The sequence below is a fragment of the Mytilus edulis genome, chromosome 2, assembly GCF_963676685.1.
Source record: "Mytilus edulis chromosome 2, xbMytEdul2.2, whole genome shotgun sequence".
Classification (NCBI taxonomy): domain Eukaryota; kingdom Metazoa; phylum Mollusca; class Bivalvia; order Mytilida; family Mytilidae; genus Mytilus; species Mytilus edulis.
This window is the reverse complement of record NC_092345.1, coordinates 46,576,073-46,600,520: the sequence shown is the minus strand read 5'-3', so window position 1 is coordinate 46,600,520 and position 24,448 is coordinate 46,576,073. Positions and strand designations below refer to the sequence as shown.

Genomic DNA, 24,448 nt, shown 5'->3' with positions numbered 1-24,448 from the left:
ATCATTTCTTTAAAGCCTTTGGGACTACGATAAGCCAGTACGGGTGGCTCTCGGATAATTTTCGATTTCTAGTCGTTTTTAGCGGGTAATGTGGGATTATTTGTCAAATTTGAAATTTTATGTCAGCACAAACGGGACTCTTTTGTACACCTTTTGTCATGTTTATCTTTATATTGTTAACAATTCAACTCGGCTGATTTTCTTATCACGAAAGAAACAATATGTTTTCTGCTAAAGTCATGATTTTTTTGGGTGACCACGGAGCTCTTGTAACCGCCTTTTCACAGTATCATAGGCAAAGCAAAATAGATCAGCCACTTTATTCTGATGGCCTGACAGAGGACATACTCTCTGTACATTGGTTTCGGTGAAAATTCGTGAAAGAAAGGTATTGATTTTTGTCTGCTACTATGCAATACAGATATGGCACTCACACCACATCTTCCTATATCTGTAAATATGATTCCATCCTACACTAGTGTAGCTGTGTCAAAAATAGTCTGATCTTATAGAGTCCGACATTTCCTAAGTGAATTTAGTGAGGCGTCTTTGGCATGTTGAATGGACGCATGAAGTTAAAGTTAAGTATTCTCCCACTTAATATCATTATAGTCGATACATGATAAAGAGAAGTGTTTATAATTTGCTGTTCTAATTTGCCCATAAACATATTGGCAACAGAAGGGGCCATTTTTGTTCCCTTTGCTGTTCCATTAACCTGGAGATGGTGTTCACCATTGAATGTGAAGTTATATTGCATTCCAAACCCAAAGTTAGAAGTTTGACTTAACATTCAGTTGGTGGGTCTAAGGTGCAGCGAGAATTCCAGTTTACATGTGTAACAGGAGGGTCGGGTGGCTATGCGTCACCGTTCCCTCTTGTCGATTAATGGTTCGTTCCGCTGTGACTGAGCTCTGGCAAATGAAACCAAATACAGATGTTCAGATACTTTATTAAAATACACATCTTTAACATGCGAACAGTGAAATCAAAACATAAATTTGGATGAGTAAAAGCAAATATTCAGTGGTCGCATTAATGATAAATCCATGTTGTAATTGATGTTAAGCGGATTAAATATAAATCCAAGTGGTCAACTTGAGACCCAGTACAAAATGTTTCTTTCATAAGTCTACACTTTTTACAAGTCCATTTAACAAGGTACAATTCCTCCACGAGAATGGCAAAATATTCTTTTAAACATCCATTAAGTTGGATGAAACGTCTACCAAATCATGACAATATAATGTAAACAGTCTCCGGGACAAGTTTGCAATTCCGCTGAGTGCAAAAGTTGTCACCTTAATTTTTGGAGTTAAGTCAAAACAAAGTTGATAACTTGGTTGGTATTGGTTCTCTGATATTTGTCCTAAATTTTTTTGGATCTAGCACCACTGTTGAAAAAGTTATGCCCCTTTTTTCAACAATTTCCTCAGAGGAAAAGTACTTTTCCTCAAGGGAAATCAAATTTCCCTGAAGGAAAAAGATTTTTCCTCAAGGGAAATTGTTTTTTCCTCAAGGGAAAAAAGATTTCCCTTAGGGAATTTGCTGCATAATAATTTCCTTTGAGGAAATTCTATTTCCTTAGAGGAAATTCTTTTTCCTTAGAGGAAATTCTTTTTCCTTTGAGGAAATTTGCAGCTTCAAATTTTCCTTGGAGGAAATACTTTTTCCTGTGAGGAAATTTGTAGCTTCAAATTTTCCTTGGAGGAAATACTTTTTCCTGTGAGGAAATTTTTGACAAACACTTTTCCTTGGAGGAAAATTCAAGACCACAAATTTCCTCTAGGGAAATCATTGTTCTTCAAATTTCCTCTAAGGAAATTTCTGAACATCAAATTTCCCTTAAGGAAATGTTTTCCCTTATTTTTACTTGTTAAACATTTCTTCACTACACCATGTATACAAACAGTATGAATATAATTATTACAAGACTGTATAATTGATGCAAATGATATTTAAAACTTTAATATATGTTTGACTCAACATTTTAATGACATTGAAAATAATACAGTCTGACTGTTTAGATCTAGGTATTGTTTATACTTTTTATATAAATTTAACTTTGATTTATATTTTTTTTTGGAGCAAATGCTTCTATTTTCTTTGTAATTGTTTCAATGCAATACATTAATAAGCAACCAATTTGAATGTCATACCATTTGTGGTGTTCTAAAGAATTTGTTTATATATTTGCAGATTAAATAATAAAATAAACACTTTTCGTGTTATTTTAAATTAGAATTTCTTCTGTTTCAGCTTGTATACAGTTATTCAATCCACTACGTAAGAATTCAGTGAATACATTATTCCATTCACTAAACAATTCCCTTCAATTCTAAGAGAAATCATTTTTGCAAATTGTTCTTCAATGATCTTCTTCTGTATATTTGATATGAGGGAGTGATGTAAATGAGTGGATAAAACTGGTGTTCCTTTTTTCAACAACAAAATAGTATTTGTTCAGCATTCTCCTTTCTTTTGATTAAGATATGTTGTTGCTTTTATGCAATAGTATTTTTGTGTATCTATGATAGAACTCCATTTTGTTTATGGTCATTATCATGTGATAATGTTGAAATTTCCTATTTCTTTTTTGCAGGAAAGCACACATTCCATTTCAAATTAATCCAATTATGCACTATGTAAATAAATTTCAACTTTTAGTTTCCTCTTCAGTAATGACCTATTGATCATGAAAACCAAGATGTCTGATCACCTATAAATACACAAAATAAACAAATAAAATGTTATAAATGGAGAGAGAAACAGCAATAAATGTTTTTCATGTGTATCTTTCCTTATTAAAATACATTAAGTAAACTTGAACTCGAGAAAAATAAATAACTGCGATGTAGACTAGAAAGTATAAAATGCCAAATAAAGTATTCACGAAAAATTAGTTGATTTACAGAAGTCAAGTCCGTGTTTGCAGGAAATTTACATCATTGGTTGTCTGGTGGAGAGTTGTCTTATTGGCAATCATACCACATCTTATTTTATATAACCTTGCCATATTCCTATTGTGCCTGTCCAAAGTTCAGAGCCTGTAGCTTTTGTCAGTTTAGTCTGACACTAAAATTTAGTGGTTGTTGTTGTTGTTGTTTCATACCGGTCATATTTATTTTTTGTAATTCATTTTGTTATAAACTAGGCAATTACCATGATTAGTTTTACAGTTTGGATTGTTTCAATGTTTCATCTTTAGGTCATTTATAGCTGCCTTCTTTGACTATAGTATAGGGTATGGATTTTCTCATTATTGAAGGTCGTAACAGGCCTACAATTGCTTTCTCAAAGCCATGATAGTTTTCATATTTAATATACCACATCTTTTAATTTTTATAGTAATCATGATACTAGTAATCATCTTTCAAGTTCAATAACTTTTTTATATTAAAAGGTGCCTTACCATTTAGGTTTAGTTGGCTTCTGCAAATTTTACATTGCCTATCATTTCTGCTGTATATAATTTCTCTGTATCTTCTATAGTTCTTGTCCTATACATAAAAGAGTAAAAGTTGAATGACATCTTGCATCAATATTTTTTTCTGTTTAATGTACATTATGTATATTAATGTGTGTTTAATAAAAATCTAAATCGTGAGTGCTTGATAAGCTTCTTGTCCTTATAGCTGGTCTTTAAGCTTTAAATGAATTTTAATGATCGACTAAAAAACTATGAGCACTGTGCAAATAAGACCCCTGCCCTCCAAAAAAAAAAAAAAAACATGCACAAACAGTGGTATTTATTGACATAAAACATCTATATAATTTGGCTCCATTTATAGATATATATCTCAAGTGACTATAAGTTTAAGGCTGCGATTTTTTTAACAAATACATAAATTTCTAAAAACCTTTCAAAGTTTTTGAAAATGGACAATTTTAAAATAACTTTGCAACAACTAAAGTTCCTTAACTCTGCATCTTATAAAAAATATACATGATAAATAGGGAATGATACTCCAGCTTGCATATTATTCAAAGTTTTAACCCTTTCCTCCATTGAATTTTTTTTTTTTTGCATACTTGATTCGCATAGGATTTTTCAATAGAATCCTGAAAATATGCTTTAAAGTATTAATGCATTGCGAAAAACAAATATTTCATCAAATAAATTTAAGTCAGATATTCCTATGACATTCCTTTTCATATTGGATACAAATTTAATTAAGTCTACTGCAGACACTTTGTAGTCAAAGCGTTTCAACAGAGGTACTACACAGGCGTCAAAAGGCGTCATTATGGAGTAAAGGGGGTGGCGTCAAAAGGTGTCACTATGGAGGAAAGGGTTAAAGGAACATAACTGAAGAACGGTAAAAGTTTTACTACCAAAATTTGAAATTGATCTGATTAAAATTATGATAAAAAGTATTTTTTTAAAGTTTAATAAAATTTGGTTGAGGAAAACTTAAGTTAGAAGGCCGAAACAATTTTTTCCATTTTTAAAGAACATAACTATAGAATTTAGTAAAAGAGACACTACCAAAATTCAAACTTAATCTGTATTTTGTGATGATAAGCATTGTGTATTGATTTCATAACATTTGGTTGAGACAAACTAAATTTTAGAGAACAGGAAACCAAAAATTCAGCATATTTTCCCCATTTCTAAAGGGGCATAACTCTGATACTCTAGTACAGTACTACTGACATCACCAAAATTCAAACTTGATCTGAGAATTGTGATAATAAGCTTTTGTAAAAGTTTAATTGAATTTGGTTGAGGCAAACTAAAGTACTGTAAGAGAACAAAAAACAACTTTGGGACAGACGGACAAACGATCTGACAAGTGTTAAACATTATGCCCCCTCCACTTTGGGACATAATAATAACTAGTGGCTCTCAAGAGCCTGTGTCGCTCACCTGTTAATGTGTTTACTGATGTCGGTCATCTTTGTTGGTAGGCGGGGTCATTAGACACTCTTTTTAAAAATAGATACCCTAGTATTATGATTGTGGCCAAGTTTGGTTAAATTTGGCCAAGTAGTTCTAGAAAAGATTTTTATACAAGTTACAAAAATGAGGAAAAGTTGTTTAATATTGACTCTAAAGGGCAATAACTACTTAGGGGGTCCTCTAACAATTTTGATCATGCTGACTTATTTGTAGATCTTACTTTGTTGAACATTATTGCTGTTTACAGTTTATCTCTATCTATAATAGTATTCAAGATAATAACCAAAAACTGCAAAATTTTCTTAAAATAACCAATTTAAGGGCAGCAACCCAACAACAGGTTGTCCGATTCAACTGAAAATTTGTGAGGGGATATATCTTATTCTGATGGACATTAAAATCTTGAAAGATTTGCCCTAAATGTCTTGGTTTCAAAGATATAATTATAAAGCAAAAACTGCATTTTACCACTATGTTCTAATTTTAGCCATGTTGGCCATTTTGTTTGGTAGGCTTGGTCATCGGACACATTTTTTAAACTATAAACCACAATGATAATTGTCGCCAAGTTTGAATAAATTTGGCAAAGTAGTTTTAGAGAAGAAGATTTTTAGAAAAGTTACAAAAAATGATTAAAAGTTGTTAAAAATTGACTATAAAGGACAATAACTCCTTAAGGGGTCGACTGGCAATTTTGGTCTAGTTGACTTATTTGTAGGTCTTACTCTGCTGAACATTATTGCTGTTTACAGTTTATCTCTATCTATAATAGTATTCAAGATAATAACCAAAAACTGCAAAATTTCCTTAAAATAACCATTTCAGGGGCAGCAACCCAACAACAGGTTGTCTGATTCGTCTGAAAATTTCAGGGCAGATAGATCTTCACCTGATAAACAATTTTACCCCATGTCAGATTTGCTCTAAATGCTTTGGTTTTTGAGTTATAAGCCAAAAACTGCATTTTACCCCTATGTTCTATTTTTAGCCATGGCGGCCATCTTGGTTGGTTTGACGGGTCACGCCACACATTTTTTAATCTAGATATCCCAAGGATGATTGTGGCCAAGTTTGGTAGAATTTGGCCCAGTAGTTTCAGAGGTGAAGATTTTTGTAAAAGTTTACGGACGACGGACGACGGACGCGAAGTGATGAGAAAAGCTCACTTGACCTTTCAGGTTAGGTGAGCTAAAAAGGGAGTTTTTCAAGATATAAAAACAATTCACCAAAGTTTCATAAAAATTTGTGAAAGCATTCTTGAGACTATCCTAATCCCAAGTCATGAAATTACAATGACATAAATCAGATTTTTTTTTAAATTAAAAGGAAAATTATCATGTTTATGTTATACAAAAATAATTCACCAAGTTTCATGAAAATTGCTCAAAGCATTATTAATAGTATACGTACTGGAAAAATCCCCCCTTTTATGAATAAAATCCCCAACTTTAAATCAAAAATTTTAAATCCCTAAAAATTAAAAAGGAGCTTAATTATCATGATTATATCAATAGATAATTCACCAAAGTATTATGAAAATTTTATGATTAATGTATTCTAATTCCAAGACTATCTAAGACATGGTTTGTTTGAATTAAAAAAGTTGGAATAAAGTACCTGCTAGAATTCAGGAGAATTAGACCAAATCAGGCTATCTTCTAGATTATCAGACAATTGACTGTAGAAAAGGAATTTTCTTTTTTCTTATTTAGCTATTTGTTATCTCTTTCCTTAATATATACTGAACTCAGCCATTTTTTCACATATTTTTATTGTTTTTTCTCTCTTGTGACTTGTTATTTAACATAACAAAAAAAAAACAAAGGCAATGAAAGAGAAACTGACAATGCCAAGGCAAAACATAAGATGCAGAAAAGAAAAACAAAACAAAACACTAAGCAACACCAACATCACCAAAAAACTAGTGTTGAATTCATGTGCTCAGTCAGTCAGTGAGAGTTCGCAGATCCTGACCTACTATATCTATGCTTAAAAACCTAAAAATCATATAGTTCTAAACAAATTTTGTAAATTTATACTTGATTAAAATGTTGTCATAAATAGCATAGACACCTCTGAGTTTTGAGAACCACATGTGTTAATTGTGCGAGTATAATCATTGATAATCATGCACAAGATTGACTTTTAAAAGCCTATATATTGAAATTTTCTGAAAATATTGCATGCATTTATTAATATGACCAATTTCCAGAAATGCACAAAGATGTGAGATGATTTATATAATTGTAATTTCAGGAATTTACAGTAAAGGCTTTTATCCTCACTGCATTTTGCACTTTTCCTAATCCAGGAGCCAGAAGTTATGGCCTTTGTGACCTTTGTATGATTTTTATTTTAATTTCTTTTTTTTTATATTGAAGAGTTTAGTATGACGTCCATTATCACTCAACTAGTATACATTTTTGTTTAATGGCAAGCTAAAGCATGCCTCACAGGCACGGATCCAGGGGGGCTGAGGGTTGGACATGTTGGAACCCCCTTTCTTTATTGGATGATCAATGCATTTGAATGGGGACATGAAGTTGGACACCCCCCCCCCCCAAAAAAAAAATTGTCCTGGGTGAGGAACCACTCCTTTATATGACTAGATCCACCCCAGTCTCAGGTTCCGGGATTTTCTCGTTGCAATGAAGACCCATTGGTGACCTATGGCTGTTATCTGCTCTTTGGTCATGTTGTTATCTCTTTGATACATTCCCCATTTCCATTTTCTTTTCGGTTCTATTATAAATATTAGAAACGAGTTTGGTGCCTTTACAAAAATATAATTGTCTGTGCTGAGAGGGGAGTATGTGTGCATACCAATATTTAAATTTTCTAGGCCTTCTTTTTGAATAGTTTGTGCATTTCTTGGTAAAATACTGTCAGACCTCGAGTGCTGTTGTTTTACAAAAACGGTCAAGTAATGGAGGGGAAAGAAACTAACTAAAAAGACCAAAATAAGCCACAACTAATGGGGGTCTCATTGGGGGTTTTGTTCACGGATCCCGCTTAGTTACTACTTATTTTTTTAGATTCTCGCATGATGCCATCCCGCTTACACTATGTAAGTGAACAATTCTGCTATTTTTGTAATTTCCCATGTCCCGCTAAACTTCATTTCGCGTTTTCACGGCACAATAATTTGAGGGAGGATATAGGACCTTTATCGGGACTGCGGGATCGGGTGTTTTTAAGCTCTGGATTTCGGGATTGACCCTTTCGGGATACGATAATTCTTTTTTCGAATTTCGGGACCTCTGGATTTCGTGTTTTTAAGCCCGGGATTTCGGGATTTCGTGTTTTTAAGCTCGGGATTTCGGGATCAGTACCCCTCCTACCCTCCCTCATAATTTGACTTTCATGTGTCACGTTTACAAAAAATACGCCTCGACAATCCCGAGTCCCGCTCAGACCCCGCTTATAGGTACATATAGTTTACTATGTAGTCAGTAGTTGGGTCAAATACACATGTATATACTTTTAGACGACCTTAGATTCATTTCACAGCGAAAATACTCATTAATATTGAACATTTTAGATCACTTCACATTTAGATTTTATAACTTTTAAAATTAAGACCATACAGATTTAAGATCATTTAATCGAAAGATTATAATTTGTCAATGCGCAACTGTAACCAGGTACTGCATTTTTTTTTTTTCATGCGTCAAGAAACAGTTAAAAGTGCCGGGAATAGAAAAGCAAGTTAAACTTCTCATCTGGACTTTTTAATAAGTCTGTATACCGGACCTCTTCTCTATTTTGGGATTGAAAAAAAATCTAAAGTTAAAAATGCGGTTTTGAGTCTATTTCTTCTTTTTAATTTGGTAACACGTTAAGCCATTAGTGACACTAATATGGTATATTACCAATAATAAGGCCATATATTTCGGTGTGTAGAAATACCGCAAAAGACTTCTTAGTGCACTAAGAAGAAAGTTTTTGCATTAAGGACACTAAAACGATGTTTTAAGATCACAGCGAACATGAATATAAGAGGATATGATTAAAAACCTCAAATCTATAAAGTAAGGTATCAATAGATTTTGTAATTTTGAAGTTAAATGACTTTTTAATCAACGCCTGCCACTCGCCACGTGACCAACGGTTTATTGCAGATTCCCGAATCATCATGTTCAATCAACCTAATCCAATAAACAATTGTCTTTTGATCGTTACTTATTGATTAATCAATGGTTGTTAACCTAACGGTTTAGCGTGGTATAAATTCAAGTTTATGAAAGAAAAATAAAAAATAAATTTTGTGTTTTAAAACTTTGCCTTTGTTATATATATTTAGTTTTTAAGGAAATTGCTATGCAAGCTTTTTTTTTATTTAAAGAACCCTATTTTGAGATTAAAATTGAGAAACAAATGCTTTTGATATTTCATTTCCTTACTAACAACACAAGAGTTTACATACTATCATTATTCCTTGAAAGACATTTGAGAGTATGTGGTGTCCATGGGGTTCTTCAAAATCCGATTACAGAAGTAATATATAGAAAAACTCCAAGAGGTAAAATTATTTTACGTTTTAAAAAGAGAATTATAGAATAAATCATAACTGTCTTCTATGAACGATAACTTTAAACTGGTGTCAATGCTTTTTTTTTTTTAACAATTCATCTTTATTTCAACAATTGAAGATGAATACCATTTTATTTTATAATGTAATAAGCACTATGGGCAGGCGCGGATCCAGAGCTTGAAGTGGGGGTTTGGGGGAGGGGTTATGTGAGAAATGTTTAAAACACTAAGAGAAGTTTTCATGTTATACCAAACCATATGTTTTCCAAGAAATGGCACACTTTTTGTTCATCCGGCATATGGTTACTCTAAATAAAATTTTAAGTATTAATCTTATAAGTTTAATTATTTGATTACAGATCGTATCTACCCGTTTTGCAATTGTTGTATCACTCTAAGGGAGGCTAATAAAGATATATATAATAAAATATAGAGATAGCAGCCTTGGATTGTCTTAATTAAATCCTTTGGTCCTCTAATTATCAAGTTACCCTCTGGCCAATGTTATTATGACTTGTGTATATTTAAAGAAGTGTAGCGACAACGTGTCACTCTATTCAGTGCTAGATATTCAAATTATAGTAAAGATAACATTAAAACAAGAAATGGTTAATACAAAAAATATTTTAAGATTTTCAACCGGGGGTGGGCTCGCTTTAACCCCCTAAATCCGCTAATGATGTGGGAGAACTAAATTATTTAGTTAATTTAATCATATGACTCTTAAGCCCGTTCTGCCATTATTAAGAAACGCTAAAGAACGGAAATGTATGATTTTAAGATTTGGAAATAAATGAAATTGGTGTCACAAATGGTATGTCTGCTTGTATTTAAAATATTTTATAAATAGATATAATGCAGGGGCGGATACAGGATTTGACGTTAGGGGGGCGCAGAATAAAATTTCGAAAATTTTTTTGAGGTTAAAATTATCAAAGTTATTGAAATATTCTTCTAGAGTAGGTGCATTGTAGATAGATATCTTGCCAAGCGAAGTGTGGCGAGAAACATTTGTGGTAAAATGAGCGAGAAATTAAAGTTTCAATCTAAAACCGCATAATTTAAATGACAATCTACATTAACCATAATTAACAAAAAATCTATTAGTTTCTGTTCATTGACTACCTATATATATTTACCAGAAAACGGGACTGAACAAAAGTAGAATAGAAACAATTCTGAGTACACAAACTGATTCTCCATATAAACAAAGTGAGACGAAGCAAATGACGATAGCTCATCTGACCAATATAAGGTATTGAAAACGAAAATGATTACTGGTACAATTTATTTGTCAATTCATGATACGTGTTTTTATTTTTGTTCTATTTTCGGAGGTCGTGCTAGACTTTTTACATACTGTAAAACAAACAAAAATGGCCGCTAACCACTAAAATCAAAATGAGATCCTTAAACAATTCATTGTGCTTATTTTCTTGGGATCCCATGTAATACGGTAGTACCTACGGGTTTGGGCCTTGACCATTTATGCATGCTTCGGCAAATTTTACATGTTGCAAGTGAGAAATCATGTATTGTCACAGAGATATTAAATAATGAGTCAAATTAACAAACTAACCTCTCGCTTGAACCATAATCTTTATCTTTCCTTAAGAAAGAATCTAACTTACACTGCTTTCTTGGTATGATGAAATAACCAACCGGTTACCCAAATAGCGGGTAGGGCTCCCACCTTCTTCGTGGTAAAGTGATGTAGGGATGTTTTTGAACTTCGATTATCAAAGAAATTGTTTATTAAAACTGCAACTAGAATGTCACAATTTTTTTTATTCTAACTGCTAAAAGCCTATGATATTTGTCATCAAACGCAGTACCGCTTTTGACACCTTCCTTTGAAGTGACTGTGTAACATGTTTATAGAACTTAAATAAACAAAAGGTCAGTTGATTAGTAATCACGTTAAATGAATCTGTTAAATTACTGTTTTATATAGTAATACTTGTTTGAATGTTACGACAGATTGAATGCGACGACATTAGCTTTCGTCGGATACTTTATTACGTCCGGACAACCCATGCTTTGCAAATTTTAGGGGTTGGGGGGGGGGGGGGGGGGCCGCACGCCCGCCACGCCCCCGCCTAAATCCGCCCCTGTTTAAATGCTCATATACATAATTATTAACGGTTGTTTTACTTCGCTTATTTATAGCATTTAACAAATAACTTCGTATTCTTATTTTCGGCATCAAATAAAAATAATGGAATAAATATATTTTAAAAGACAAGGAAAGTGAATTAAAAAATATATACAACAAAAATAAGCGAAAGGAGATGTGGTACGGCTGTCAATGAAACACCTATCCACAAAAGTTAAAAATGAAGAAGATGTCAGAAATAAATTGGTCATAATTTATTTACAGTCTAAAACATCGAAGGGACTATACATCAACCTATACATATTTATACTTGTAATGCATTTGTATATAAACATCGAATCAGAAATATGTTCCTTTCCTAAACATGTTTAAAAACATTGCTGTGATAGTTATCAAAAGTACCAGGATTATAATTTAGTACGCCAGACGCGCGTTTCGTCTACAACAACATCAGTAACGCTCAAATCGAAATATTGATAAATGGCATAGTTCTTAACATTAGAAAAATGAATGAAGTATTGGCAACTGGACGTTAAGCAACCAAATATCAATCCTCACTTTTCCGTGAAGTGTTCACAATTATTTGTCTTTTTAAAATTAAAAGGATAAAAAATTCCCAAACTGAAAAGAGTTGAAAATACGCCATTAATTTAGAAGTAAAAAATATAGCAGACAGAATAAATACGGCAGAAACAAACAAATGGGAAAAAATAGAGAACAATTTGAAATACCATATACATGTTTAATCAGTATACTAGTAGATCACGGGCCAAGGTTGAGCGAACATGAATTGCTATCGATTATACTAAAGGTGACAATCAACTTTTTGAGGCACGTGTCGAGAAAACATTAGAAAAAATATAATTTAAAATTATGAAAGGAGTAGGTCCGGTAAGGACCGATTTTGGCCTCAAATTTCAGGTTCATCTGACGAAAGATTTTGACCACTTTTGAAACACTTAAATGTCTATTTTATTTGATTCTATTAGTGTATGTGGAAGATTTTCACTGATTTTGTCATTAAAAGCTCAATTAAATATGAAAAATCCACCAAATATGCCGGAAAATGTCACTTTTCAGATGGTTTTTGCAATTTAGCATGACTTTATGGTGCTTGTACCCGATATGTGTGCCATGTATTGTCAAAAACAGCCCATATTTATGTAGCAGAAGCATTCTACTGTCCAAAAAATAACTAAAAGTTTACTTTTAACAATTTTGTAAAACTGCTATATTTTGGGGCCAAAAAGGTGTCTTACCGGACCTTCTCCTTTTACAAAGTCTATTTCTATATGCCATATCCTTTGTGACAGTTGTATCATTCCATCAGGTCCTTAGTGCACATTTTTGTTCTTAGTGCACTAAGGAGGTCCTTTGCGGTGTTTCTACGGACCCCATATATTTGAAGCTGTTCAAAATTCTGTACATTATAGGTACGTGTATCAGATCGGACAATAATTTTCATATATATAAAAAGAATTACTGTATAAGTTATCTAGTATGAAATATGTCCACTGGACCGACCGTGCAAGTGCTATATATATTATATCATGTATATAGCCAGTCAAAAAGATGTGGTATGATTGCCAATGAGACAACTATCCACAAAAGACCAAAATGACACAAACATTAACAACTATAGGTCACACAGGGTCGTTAAAAACTTCCATTTGTTGTTGTCCACTGAAAATAAGCTCATAAAAACACGAATCCCCGTTTACTCAATTCCACCTTTATTTGTTAATATTTCTTTATCTTTTTCTTTTGATTTTATCATATCTTTTTTGTGAAATATTTTGTGTGGTCGAACATGAAATTGCCTCCGATGCTACAAAGAAAATTTGTTTAATGTCATCTGTTGCAATATATGCTAAGTACTACACGTGGACAGGATGTTCCCAAGAAAATAAGTTATACACACCCCGATATAACCCCGAGGGTACACGCTACTGTCATATGGAAAATTACTGGGTCACCTGTAAGATGGTAATCAGCCATGCAACTAATTAGGTTACTGACCATGTCACTTCAATTTAAAAAGTTTATCGTTAGATATCAAAATGATAAATTCATTTTAATTAAAAATTTAAGAACTAAAGGATTTATCATTATAATGAAGTGAAATAATTCAACCAAATCGTATATAGATTATATCAAGGATTTTCTTACTATACAAATCCTTGATTATATACATATTTTTTTTTATCTATGCCGGAAAGAATTGAAAAACTGTATTTATAATTTTTGATTTGTTTTATAGAAATTTGTGTAGGTCTCATGAAATGGAACTCACGCAACGCATGCCTAATTAAGATTTATAAATTTATTGAAAAATATAACAAAAATTTAGTTTTGATATTAAATTAAAGTTACCTTTCCGCGCTGTAATTTATTTGATATGACATGAATCAAGCAATTTTTGTTGAGGGATTTATGGGTTTGTCCATACAACGTATAAAAAAAGAAGTGTATGTTATTAGTATTTCACATGCCTTGTTTTCGCCTTGAAGCTCATTATTCAGAGTGTTTCAGACAAGATGATGAAAATAACGTGCAAGATACTTTTTTCGATCATCGTGAAGAGACAATTTTAATTCCCATTCCTCGATGCACTCTACCCCTGATGAATTGTATATTTATAATTCCTCGTGCTTTTAATTAGCCCCCCCCCCCCCTTTCGTGGTTACCGTTATGCCAACAAATACCCGGGGCTTGATTTACATGTAAAATCATGGGCGGATCCAGCCATAATAAAGGGGGTTCCAACTACATGTCTCCATTAAATAAGGGGTGTGTAAGCATACCTAGGTGTCAAAAGAGAGTTTTTCCCGACCTATTCACATATTTTTAAGGTTCCTATATACAAGGTGATAGGACGTTCGGTTCCGTTGGAATAGGTTACCTTTTCACGCTATGCCTTAAAACTTTTCCTGATGCACAGGTAACCTATTCCAACGGAACGTCCTATCACCTTGTATATAGGAACTTGAGAGGATTCCCGAGATTATCATTTATGCAATGCTTGCTCACAAAATGCTAGGGGAGGCCAACCCCGGATTCCATCCCCTTCGACCCGCCACAGAATACAGATATAATTGATAATTGTTATTTAAAAGTCATATACTATAGCCACTATATAGTACTAGAACCGAACACCTGTTTTGGGATATATATACATACACCACATCTTCCTATGTCTATATAGCTGATTTACCGTAAATAACTGCGAGAAAATGAATTATACACAAGTTGATAATTGTCTCTTCTCTGCTAATTTTAATGGGGTCTCTAAAAACACCGCAAAGGACCTCCTTTGTGCACAAAGGAGCACAAAGGAGCACTAAGGACCCTAAAAAAGTTTGATAAAAGCACAAAGGACCTGAAATTCCCGTTAAAGCATAAAAATATTCTGATTCCTGAAGAAAAATGTAAAAAAAAAAAAATAATTTCAATAAAAATTGCGATTTTTTTTTTATAATGTACGATTGGATGTTATCACCGATATCGGATTGGAACCGACTTTATATCCGGGAAAGTGATAGCTCATGTATGTAAAATTTTATATAGTTGTAATATGATATAAATGATAAAAACGTCAATTATTATTCTTAATATTTTGTTGTTGTAATATATTTTAAGATAACAGACTTTACCAAAACTACGAAAATTATGTAAGGATACCGATGTTTTGCTTTCATATTTCATCATCAGCTAGCTTTCTTATGTATGGTAATATGTCAGTATTGCTATGACGAAAACGTTTCTAAAGGCACAAAGGGAATACTATGGCAATAATTATAAAGGTAGGTAATTAGTTTAAATTTGTCAATCCGTATTTCATAAACTTCAAAATACACTATGTTTTTATAGTGTTTTTAACTGGCTGTTTATGTATTGGCACTGGTATAGATTCAAGGTTTGCTGTATTGGCCTCGAGACCCGTAGGTATATTATTATTGTGCATATGTCTATAGTTTTCTTTTGTTTTTTTAAATATATTTATAATTTAAAAATACATATTTTATTATTTTCTGAATGTAATTGTTTTTAAAGACAGTCTTTTAACGCTAATAATTAACTGTAAAGAATTTATAACGTTTTTTTATCCCAAGTGCTATCAAGTCTTCATGAAACAATCCTTATTAATACTCGAGTCGAAATCTTGACCAACAATGTTTGCTTTATTTTTGTTCGGTTTATTACCCAGTCTGTATTTATATCATATGTTTGTGTTTTTTCAATATTTTCTAATTCATGAATGTATTACTAAGTAAAATCTTATAGAAAAGGGTCGTAATATTATGCATATTCGTACCCATTACAGAACACATGACTGTGCAGTTCGTATATCTTCAACTTTAATACCAATTTAACTTAATACATATTTTTTTTCTTAAAAAATATTACAACAAAATATTAAAAATAATAAATGACGTTTTTATCATTAATATCATATTAAAACTATTTAAAAATTCACATACATGAGCTATCATATAGCCAGGATATAAAGTCGGTTCCAAACCGATACCGGTGATTATACCAAATCGTACATCATAAAAATCGCAATTTTTATTGTAACTATTTTTTTTTTTTTTACATTTTTCTTCAGGAATTATAATATTTTAATGCTTTAAAGGGAAATTAAGGTCCTTTGTGCTCTTATTAAACTTCTTTGAGGTCCTTAGTGCTCCTTTGTGCACAAAGGAGGTCCTTTGCGGTGTTTTTAGAGACCGATTTTAATGTGCATGCAATATTCACTCTGATTTACTTGTGAGACCACCGACACTAATAATAATTACCTACAAAATAATAGGTGCTCCTTTACTGGGAAGAACATTTCGGATCCGATCAATTTATTGGTCCATTCCCCCATTCTACACTTCTCCTTAGAAAAAATGCCTTGCAATGGACTACTAACTTACTTCCATATAACTTCGAAAACAGACTATAATCTATTTCACTGGATGAGATTGGGCTCACAGATTTTTTAATGGATTGGTAATTTTATTTAAAGCACAAGTTTACAAAGCAAGATTATAATCACATTTTTCACCCGGCCTACACATCAAATGGTTGCATGCCTCCTTACTGACTTACACCTACACAAGCTAAACAAACATGTGACAACTCTTCACCAATGACCTGAGTGAAAGGTTGACGGGGGGATCCAGAACTTTTCATTGGGGGGGGGGGGGGGGGGGGGGTTCAGATGGGGGATGCTTGCCTCAGTCATGTTTCTGTGATTCCCTATATAATCAACAAAATTTTTCACACAAAAAGGGGGGCAGGGATTTCTCCTTAATAAGAAATCTCTATTTTCAGCATAAGCTCATATAAATTTGCCTTTTGAAGAACTGAAATAAATATGAGAGGGCTAATGATTTTTCAGATGCTTTACATTAAAATACATCCATGTGACATTCACAATTATATATAGATCCAAATTTAAAAAGCTATTTTTTTCAATATTTAAATAATGTAGGATCAAATCTTGATACATGTATGTAGTTGAAACTGTTAGCTTTAAACATGTTAAACATTAAAAAATGAACACCCAAAGTTTAAACCACGTTTAAACATAAGAATGACCATGTAGTCTTTATTAATGTATGCTATTGCTATGAAACTAGGTCATTGTAGGTAAACTGTCATCTATTCCCTTAAATCTTTGTTCCCAGTCACCCCAAGTTTGATTTAAATTAGTCAAGTATATATCTACTCTATTAGGTCTCTAGTTTGGATAGTTAATAACTTGCAAATTAAAATCATACTCCTCCCAAATTTATTTCTTTAAATATTATGGATGAAATACATGTAGCAAGTAAGGGATGAAATTAAATTGGATGAAATGTGGCATTTTTTTTGTTGATAAAGTAGTATGTCTGATGTTGTCAAACTTAATTATAGACCCTTAAGGGGCGGATCCAGTCATTTTAAAAAGGGGTGGGGTGGGATTCTAACCCAGGACAAAAGGGGAAAAAGGGGGGGGGTCCAATTACATGTCCCTATTGAAATGCATTGATAATCCAAAAAAAGGGGGGTTCCAATCACTTGAACCCCTCTCTGGATCTGTGCCTGCCCTTTAAAAATAAAATTATCCTTATTTTGAGTTAAAGCTTATAGATTTTTCTATAATGCTTCTCAGGGGCGGATCCAGCCATTTTAAAAGGGGGGTCCCAACCAAGAGCAAAGAGGGGTTCCAACTATATCTCCCATTCAAATGCATTGCTCGGTAAAAGAAAAGGATTCCAACCCTCGAATCTATGGTCAGGTTGTTGTCTCTTTGACACATTCCCTTTTTCCATTCTCAATTTTATCATGTAGTCGTCGTTGTCCCAGGACATTTAGTTTTCGCTTAATTACTTTAGTACAAGTAATAGAAATCTATGAAATTCAAACACAAGGTTTGTGACCAGAGTTTTTGTTCAGAGTTTAGGAATTACATGAATTAGGGGCCAATAGGGGCCAATAGTAAAGCTCGTGTATGTAACAATGTTTTAGATTTTAACGAGAGAAATTTATGTATTACTGAAAAATTATTACACCAGGGTTTTCGATATCACAAACTAGTCAAAACATTTACTAAATTTTATCATCGGTATAAAGACATTATTCGTAAATATAGCTCAACATGCAGACTTTTAATACGTTCAGGTATTTCACATCCAATTTTTTATGGTGATATTCTTTATAAAGCACAAAGGTGTCAGTATTCACCTCAGAAACTTACAAAACCTTTGAATAGACTTATTAAGAAGGGTTATAATTACGATACTGTTGTCAAGTCATTAAAGATTGCATATTTTGGCGTTAATATTGAGTCATTGATAAGGTCTTTGCATCGGAACTAAACACATTTATTCTAAAAACAGTTGTTGGCATGACACGGGTTATGTTCTTCTCATATATGTTATGATGGTATGATACTAAACCCCTAACGGGAAGGATTGTGCCTGATGTTCATATGATGAAATCATAATCTTTCAGTCAGTTTAGTTGAAGTCTGGAGCTGGCATGTCAGTTAACTGCTAGTAGTCTGTTGTTATTTATGTATTATTGTCATTTTGTTTATTTTCTTTGGTTACATCTTCTGACATCAGACTCGGATTTCTCTTGAACTGAATTTTAATGTGCGTATTGTTATGCGTTTACTTTACTACATTGGTTAGAGGTATAGGGGGAGGGTTGAGATCTCACAAACATGTTTAACCCCGCCGCATTTTTGCGCCTGTCCCAAGTCAGGAGCCTCTGGCCTTTGTTAGTCTTGTATTATTTTAATTTTAGTTTCTTGTGTACAATTTGGAAATTAGTATGGCGTTCATTATCACTGGACTAGTATATATTTGTTTAGGGGCCAGCTGAGGGACGCCTCCGGGTGCGGGAATTTCTCGCTACATTGAAGACCTGTTGGTGACCCTCTGCTGTTGTTTTTTATTTGGGCGGGTTGTTGTCTCTTTGACACATACCCCATTTCCATTCTCAATTTTATTTGTTTGATTTTATAGAAAATTGAATTATTGGAGTTCTTTGATATGCCAAATCTAACTGTGTATTTAGATTCCTAGTTTTTTGGTCCTGTTTAAATTGGTCTACCTTAAGGTCCAAAGGGTCCAAAATTAAACTTATTTTGATTTTAACAATATTTAAATTCTTGGTGTTCAGATTAATATGCTGAATCTGAATATTTACTTAGATTTTTTTATTATGGGCCCAAATTTCAAGTTGGTCCAAATCGGGGTCCAAAATTTTACTTTGTTTGATTTCAACAAAAATTTATTATATGAGGCTCTTTGATATGCTGAATCTAACCATTCATTAAGATTTTTGATATTTTGGCCCGTTATCAAATTGGTCCACATTGAGTTCTAAAAGGTCCAAAATTTAACTTTATTTGATTTCACCAAAAAATGAATTATTGGGGTTCTTTGATCATGTTGATATGCTGCATCTAACCATGTATTGAGATTTTGAATATTGGACCATTTTAGAGGTTAATTGTCAATTTAAAATTTTTAAGTACTTGGACCGCATTCATTCTGTGTCAGAAACCTATGCTGCATCAACTATTGAATCACAATCCAAATTTAAAATTCAGAGTTTATCGAGCTTGAATGTTGTGTCCATACTTGCCCCAACTGTTCTGGGTTCAACCTGTACGTTTGTATCAAGCTGAGCCATGCATAGCATTTTTATTGGTTATTTATATATTAATTTGAAATTTTGACAAGTGAGACACATACAGATTATACTGTTAACAATATTTCAGAGTTTAACGTAGTCAAGCGAAACAAATTTTAGAAGAATAGTTGAATCATGTCTTTGTTGTCAAATGAAAAATTAGTACGAACACAAAGAAAAAGTATGGGAATGTTTGTTTTTTAAACTATTGACCAGGGTGAAAGTCTTTGAAAGTCATGACTGGCAAAAAGTTTGTGAAATGAAATAGCACAAATATTCCATTCTTTTTAAATATAACTGAATATAAAGAAAAACACAAACTGATGTTTTATAATAGTTTTTACCCTTTTTATGTTTTATAGGACAAGAAATATAGAAAAATAATGAAAAATATAAACAGTTACAATAGAAATGAGCGCAAAACAAGATAAACAGAATACAACAAGGCCTAAATGGTAAGACCACTTCTATATACTGTAAATTCAGATTTTTCAGGGAATGGACAACTTATTGTGATTACAAAAAAAATCTGCATAAAGATCTATATAGTTACATGATATATATATATATATATGTTTCTGTTTTTGCGATACTCACCCAGTCACATTATTCGCATTACTAAAAAGTTTCGATAATTTCTGAATTACAGTAATAAAAGAAATTGCCTTTAAATGATGACTCATATAAAAATAAGAAAATGTGGTATGGTAAATGAGTGACTTATCCACCAGAGTTCAATGAAGCGGATGCAAGAAATTAAAGGCCAATCATGGGCCTGCCTTCAATAATGAGAAAACACTTCCTTTATAGGTCATCCATTAAAGATCTCAACATATAAAGATTTAAACAATCCAATTTAGTTCAACATGTTCAAAGTCAATAACAATTAATAAAAAAAAATCATGCCTAATATAAAATATTGTTTGTTTCTCCAATCCTGACCGACCCTGCAAAAATGGCCCTACTCATAAAATTTTATTGTCAAAACTAAGCCAAATATTATTTTATTCATTTCTGATTTTCGGGCTTGCCGGATCATCCGATAATATTCAGCTTTTGGGAAAAATAAAATTATTTACCTACCTAACTACCCACACCTGGCTTGTCAGAATAGGGATTAGGGAAAAAAACAATATATTAATTTAGGCCTCATGTCTGTGAGCACTCAACCTGACCATAATATAGGACAGTGGTTCAAATATTAACACAACATATGAACATTCTATAACAACTATTGCAAGTGGCTCAACTTTAAATATCACTGCAAGGCACTAAACAACGAATATTAAATCTTGGACACAAAGCACTGAAATAAGAGAACGCATAAGCATGACAAGTAAGAATATCAAATGAAAGTTTCTCAAAATGTTCATTAAAACATGATAAAATAAGCTTATTTATATTGCTGTTTTTGTCGAGCCTTCGACTTTAGTCGAAAAAGCGAGACTAAGCGATCCTACATTCCGTCGTCGTCGGCGTCGTCGGCGGCGTCGTCGGCGGCGTCAACAAATATTCACTCTGTGGTTAAAGTTTTTGAAATTTTAATAACTTTCTTAAACTATACTGGATTTCTACCAAACTTTGACAGAAGCTTGTTTATGATCATAAGATAGTATCCAGAAGTAAATTTTGTAAAAATAAAATTCCATTTTTTCCGTATTTTACTATAAATGGACTTAGTTTTTTCTGCGGGGAAACAAAACATTCACTCTGTGGTTAAAGTTTTTAGAATTTTAATAACTTTCTCAAACTATCCTGGGTTTGTACCAAACTTGGACAGAAGCTTGTTTATGATCATAAGATAATATCCAGAAGTAAATTTTGTAAAAATAAAATTCCATTTTTTCCGTATTTTACTTATAAATGGACTTAGTTTTTTCTGCGGGGAAACATTACATTCACTCTGTGGTTAAAGTTTTTAGAATTTTAATAACTTTCTTTAACTATCCTGGGTTTGTACCAAACTTGGACAGAAGCTTGTTTATGATCATAAGATAGTATCCAGAAGAAAATTTTGTAAAAATAAAATTCAATTTTTTCCGTATTTTACTTATAAATGGACTTAGTTTTTTCTGCAGGGAACCATTACATTCACTCTGTGGTTAAAGTTTTTAAAATTTAAATAACTTTCTTAAACTATCCTGGGTTTGTACCAAACTTGGAAATAACCTTATTTATGATCATAAGATTGTATCCAGAAGTAAAGTTTGTAAAAAGATTACTCTGTTTTTTTCTGTAATTTACTTTCAAATGGACTTAGATTTTCTTACAATCATAAAATAGTAACAAGAGGAATATTTTTATTGATTTTTTTCCTCATTGTTGTTGAGCCTGCGATTTACAGCAAAAATAGGCGAGACACTGGGTTCCGCGGAACCCTTACAAATTTTTTTCTCCATTTATAACATTTTTTTTTAATTTTGTGTATTTATAGGTCAGATATCTTGGTTTTTATGATCATCAACAGGTCCTGCAGGTCTATACTGAAGAGGAAACTTAATTGTTAATACTTTTCTACATAATGTGCTAATTGGATTATTAATGTGAAATGAACTCAACTGTGTGTTTTTCTGGAAAAAGAAATAGAAAAAATCCTACAAAATTGCTATAAACAAAATGGAGTACTATCAAAGAACACAATTGTGTAAAATGTAACAACCTACATTCATATTAACTGATGGATTATGGAGAAATTAAGAAAAAAAATAGTATCTTTGTCATGTTTGTTGTCGAAATAAACACCTGATTTATCCATTCATGTACATGGCTCCATCATATCAAATATACAAAGAAGATGTTTGAAGAACATATGTTGCCAAAATTTATTCGACCAATTGAAGGAAGATGTCTTGTGGATTGAATTATTTATGCACTGAACAGTTATGTGGGGGGTCGAATACACAGCAGCTGAAACAGAAGACAAGTTAATTTGACATGAAAAGTGTTTATTTTATTTAATATGCAAATATGAGCACAATATTAACAACATCACAAATGGTATGATATTCATAGCGTTTTGCTTATTATTGTATTGTCTTAAACATGATAAACAGTCAGCCTTTTGTTTTTGTATGTTTAATACTCACCATGAAAATTTGTATTACAGTATTAAAGTTTTAATTATCTTTTGTATCAATAATTCAGTCTAGGAGAAAATATATTAATACTGTTTGTACTGTTATGAAATTTCCATAGAGGAAAAACATTTCCTTAAGGGAAATTTGATGTTCAGAAATTTCCCTAGAGGAAATTTGAAGATCAATGATTTCCTTAGAGGAAATTTGTTGTCTTGAATTTTCCTCCAAGGAAAAGTGTTTGTCAAAAATTTCCTCACAGGAAAAAGTATTTCCTCCAAGGAAAATTTGAAGCTACAAATTTCCTCACAGGAAAAAGTATTTCCTCCAAGGAAAATTTGAAGCTGCAAATTTCCTCAAAGGAAAAAGAATTTCCTTTAAGGAAAAAGAATTTCCTCTAAGGAAATAGAATTTCCTCAAAGGAAATAATTATGCAGCAAATTCCCTAAGGGAAATCTTTTTCCCTTGAGGAAAAAACAATTTCCCTTGAGGAAAAATCTTTTTCCTTCAGGGAAATTTGATTTCCCTTGAGGAAAAGTACTTTTCCTCTGAGGAAATTGTTGAAAAAAGGGGCATAACTTTTTCAACAGTGGTGCTAGATCCAAAAAATTTTAGGACAAATATCAGGGAACTAATACCAACCAAGTTATCAACTTTATTTTGACTTAACTCCAAAAATTAAGGTGACAACTTTTGCACTCAGCGGAATTGCAAACTTGTCCCGGAGACTGTTCTGTATCTAGATATACACTTTGTTATTCCTTTCTCTGACAGTGACATAGTTCATTTTGCGTCATTCCGTGTTTAGCAAAGGGAGATTATTACACAGCTGCGCATCTCCGTTACACATGCTTAAATGCTATATTTAAATGCGTTATTTTCATACGGGAAACATAAAAAATGTTGTCCAAGCAGATAAAGACCCAAACCAATAAAGTTGAGAATGGAAATGGGGAATGTGTCAAAGAGACAACAAACCGACCATAGAAAAAACAACAGCAGAAGGTCACCAACAGGTCTTCAATGTAGCGAGAAATTCCCGCACCCGAAGGCGTCCTTCAGCTGACCCCTTAAAAAATATATACTAGTTCAGACAAACTAAATAAACTGCTTATTAAATGAATTAGGTATTGACAATTCACTTGGAAACTCAACATATACCCCACGACACTAACAAAGTAGTGAACCCTGCATAATCAAGTCTATGCTCCTTTTGGAATTTCAACCAAAGAGGAAGAACTGGACCTTTCTTAACTGCATTGGATACTAAATAATACTTTAATTAAGAATTGAATGCTTCTTTTTGTAAATTTATTGGGGTGTAAAAGCGTTGACCGAAGTATATTTTGTATGAAGCGAGGAAGCGCTTCATTCTAAAAATGTACGCACGGTCAACGCTTTTACAACCCTATAAAGTTACAAAAAGAAGCATTCAATACTTATAATTACATTTTTTAGCTATGATCATGAAAACGAATTTTATATATTTTATTATTTAATTCACCTGTGCACTTTATTGTTGGAGCACGTGTTATCATGAGTGAAAAGTTGTATTGAGCATTGCAACTGCTTACGGAATACGTGATGTGCAGTTAGCCAATCAGAATAAATATTATAATGAAACATACATCTAATGTAATTATT

At 32.5% G+C, this 24,448-nt stretch overlaps 2 long non-coding RNA genes across 2 annotated transcripts; one reads left to right on the top strand and one right to left on the bottom strand.

The window, feature by feature from the left end:
• Positions 1 to 1,985: 1,985 nt before the first annotated feature.
• On the bottom strand, positions 1,986 to 8,313 carry LOC139512280 (uncharacterized). The gene is made up of 3 exons (XR_011662239.1): positions 7,727 to 8,313; positions 3,413 to 3,500; positions 1,986 to 2,719 (listed from the first exon to the last, which is right to left on the bottom strand). It is a non-coding gene; the product is annotated as an uncharacterized lncRNA (long non-coding RNA).
• Positions 8,314 to 16,458: 8,145 nt separating this feature from the next.
• On the top strand, positions 16,459 to 22,855 carry LOC139512279 (uncharacterized). The gene is made up of 3 exons (XR_011662238.1): positions 16,459 to 16,550; positions 20,093 to 20,185; positions 22,165 to 22,855. It is a non-coding gene; the product is annotated as an uncharacterized lncRNA (long non-coding RNA).
• The last annotated feature ends 1,593 nt before the right edge of the window (positions 22,856 to 24,448 follow it).